Source organism: Lepidothrix coronata, unplaced genomic scaffold, assembly GCF_001604755.1.
Source record: "Lepidothrix coronata isolate B3197 unplaced genomic scaffold, Lepidothrix_coronata-1.0 Scaffold30, whole genome shotgun sequence".
In the NCBI taxonomy this organism is placed as follows: domain Eukaryota; kingdom Metazoa; phylum Chordata; class Aves; order Passeriformes; family Pipridae; genus Lepidothrix; species Lepidothrix coronata.
The window spans coordinates 6,169,450-6,172,721 of NW_016690210.1; the positions used below are offsets into that span (position 1 = coordinate 6,169,450).

At 49.2% G+C, this 3,272-nt stretch overlaps 1 protein-coding gene across 4 annotated transcripts in view; it reads right to left on the bottom strand.

Annotated features, from left to right (window-relative positions):
* The window catches only part of PRRG1 (proline rich and Gla domain 1), a 33,052-nt gene extending 30,315 nt beyond the window's left edge, over positions 1–2,737 (bottom strand). For 2 of the 4 annotated variants that reach the window (XM_017810988.1, XM_017810987.1), the window contains exons 1-2: positions 2,646–2,724; positions 1,524–1,598 (exon numbers count right to left, since the gene is read on the bottom strand). The gene's annotated coding sequence lies outside the window, so the exon portion shown is untranslated. Of the gene's footprint in view, positions 1–1,523; positions 1,599–2,645 lie in introns of all 4 variants that reach the window. The other 2 variants (XM_017810991.1, XM_017810985.1) reach the window with 1 other exon arrangement.
* Positions 2,738–3,272: the final 535 nt, after the last annotated feature.

Here is a 3,272-nt window from a genome sequence, read left to right on the forward strand (position 1 = left end):
CTAAGAGCCAGGAAAGAGTAAAAGTAAGTCAGATAAGGTTATTTTCAACCTGATTAATTCCGTGATCTGCCTCATCAGATGAATATGGAAATGGTTACACTATCACAGTTCAGGGAGGTCACAGAGGTAGGCAGAACAAAATGATGGACAAGACAATCATGGGAAAAGCTGTTTAAAATGACAGAGAAAACAAAAATGTTCACAATACTGTATTCTAAAATAAGTTAGCAGTGTCCTGAAGTATATTTTATCCTGGTTTTGCCAGAGAATGCATTCATGACTCTAGATAAATTACCTAAAAATGCTGTTTTGAGGTGGGTACCAACTACATACATCTTTTTTTAGGGATGCCTCTCCCAAAATCTGGGTTCTTGATCTGCAAAAGCAGCATAAGCTTAGACCAGATACTAAAATTTATTTGCACCCGTATACTTAATATAAGCCAGGACACTGAACTCAATACCCTGAAAAAGATCAGATCCTACCTGGACCAAATTTGGTCTCCATAATTTTGTCTTTCATTCTTCATGTGGAATGGGAGGATGATTTCCTTGTCTTAGAAGAGTTTTGTCAGTTAAGGGGAGAATTTGTCAAGTACTGAGATACTAAGGTAATAAGTACAACAGAAGACATAGGGATTCCACAGTCAAAGCAGAATTTGATGCAGATTTGAGTCACATTCAGAAAATGTCTCGACGTCACACAACCAAATTAATGAGGATGAGACCAAATTACTTCATCTCTTTAATACCTTGAGTATAACAGGATTTTTTATGCAATAAACTATATGTTATTACTTAATAGAAAACTGTAATTTAATCTAGATGTACGAAGAGACTGAATTAAAGCTAACTTAAGAACTTCAGGTCTCCATTTTTGAGTCATTCCGGAGATGACACTATTAGTGTAGTTACTGTGACTGTGTGCAACTACCAACTTCTAATGAAAGAAAATTGATGTCACCAAGTTATAATCTCAACACCTGCACTATAACCAGCAGTGCTTTGCTGTTTTGAGCTAATATATTAGTTGGACAAATTTCTGGATGAACTTGTGTGAGAAATGGATGTTTCACCAAGGGATTTCTTGTTATTTGCTAATTCCAAGAAAACAGATACTCAGGAATCCCAGCCTCTAGCCTTATCTGTTTTGAGAAATAAAGTTTTCTAGCCTAAGAGAAGGTGAAATGAGATGGCTGAACACATGACTAAAAATCTCACTCTTGTTTCCATGCAGTACTCTCACACATAAATTCCCTGTCCCCTCTTCTCTGGCTTCTAATTTCATTCCCCTGGTGCAGCAAGAACTACTCTTGCAATCTCACTCACCTTTACTGGCTAAGGCTCCTCAGACTGCTTGTCACCTCTTGCACTTGTAAACCTCCCCCACAACTGCTTTATCAATGGCACTCCCTCGGTTAAACACACGAGCCAGAATGCTCAACATCACAGTTGCACAACCCCTTTACACAGGCCTGTCTCTGCCTATGTTTATGCATTAAAAATAAAAAATTGTATACATACCTACTCATTTATGTACGACAAAAATAAACTCTTTCCCTCCACATCACACATTTCCTTGAGCCAGTATAAACTCTCCTATGGCAGTGCAGAGAAACAGACGTGATCACTAACTAGGTTAATCAGAAAGTGTTTATAAGGTCACTGTGAATCTGTGGGTAATGCTCTGTGCCACTTCACCCCATTGCTGCATAGACAGTGGTGCCAAGCATGGGGACAGAATGGTACAGAGAGTGGCAACCAGCAGCCCAGGCTGCAGAAAAAGCACGACTTCAGTGACAGCAACAGCCAATAGTAATGAAAAATGTAAGGTCTTGATTTTAATCTAGAACACCAACATCTGCATATTTGTCCCTCTTCTCTTCCCAGACTTATCTATGAAAACTTAAATTAGTGTTCTTCACTGGCCCGTTCCTCTCCGTTTTGTTCCCAACAAGCCTTGGCCACCGCCTGCTCTCTCACCCCTCAACCAATGCAACATTGAATCCCAGTTTCAACTGTGACGATACCGAGGCTGCCTCTGCCCCGGGGAGAGGGTCCATGAGACCCAGCTCCAGGCCGGGGAGAGGGTCCATGAGACCCCGGATCGGGGGTCAGGCTCGTTCCCCAAACACCCGTTCCCATCCCCAGCATCTCCCGGCTTAAGCCCTGCCCGGGCACGGCAGCCCAAACACGGGCGGGGTCTGTGGGTGATCCTGCCCAAAGTGCACAGAGTTTTAACAGGAATACGAAAACTTCAGGTGGCCGTGGCTTTGTTTTGGTGGTGGAGTTTTTTGAAACTTCAGAGAAAAGTGTATTAGCTGCCTGTCTCGGAGGCAGCCACTATCTCTTTCAAAAGACAAACTCCGCAGGATTCTTCCTTTGTTCGCTACAGTCCACTCATTTCCTCCCCGGCTTAACTGGAAACGGCACAAACCCCGCGAGAGAAGTTTCCCGGGCGGTTCCCGGAGCCCGGCGAGAGGTGCCGGCGCACGTTCCACCCTCGCTCCCCTCCGAGGGTCTCCCCGCGCAGCCCCCACAGGGGACCCCCGCCCCGGGCGCACCCGCCGGGCACCGCCCCGCCCGCTCCCCTCGCCTGGCAGCCCCTTCCCCTCCGCGGACACGCAGCGGACACCCCGCACTCACCGCCGTCGCCCGGGCGAGGCTCCGGAGCCGGGCCGGGGGTGCCGGGCCGGGGTGTCCCAGCGCTGCCGCCACAGCTCCCGCTGCGCGCTCGGCGGAGCGGGCGGTGTCCGCGCATGCGCCCGGGAGCCCGAGGGCGGCCGTGAGGCGGGGAGAGACCGAGGGCGATCGGGGGCTGCTCCTGCTCGTTCCCCCGCTCTCCGCTCCCCGCAGCCCTTCTGCTATCCCGCGCCTTCAGCCGAGGCCCTTTTCAGAGCTGGCCCGGGCGGGATGATTCCCTTCAGCCGCCCCCATCGAGACTTTCCCACAGCCGCGACCCCAGCCCCGGGCTCAGCGGACCCCGGTGGTCGCCTCACAGCTGCCCCGCTGAACCCCCCAGCGCAAGGCGTTTCCAGTCCTAAAGTTTATATCAGTTTGTGTGTATAACAAAATCACAGGATCAATTAGGTTGAAAAACACCTCTGAGATCATGGAGTCCGGCGTATGACCGAACACCACCTCGTCAACCAGATCACGGCACGGAGTGACTCGCCCAGTCCTTCCTTAAACACCTCCAGGGTCGGTGGCTCCACCACCTCCCTGGGCAGCCCGTTCTAATGTTTAATTACCCTTCCTGTGGAGAAATTCCTC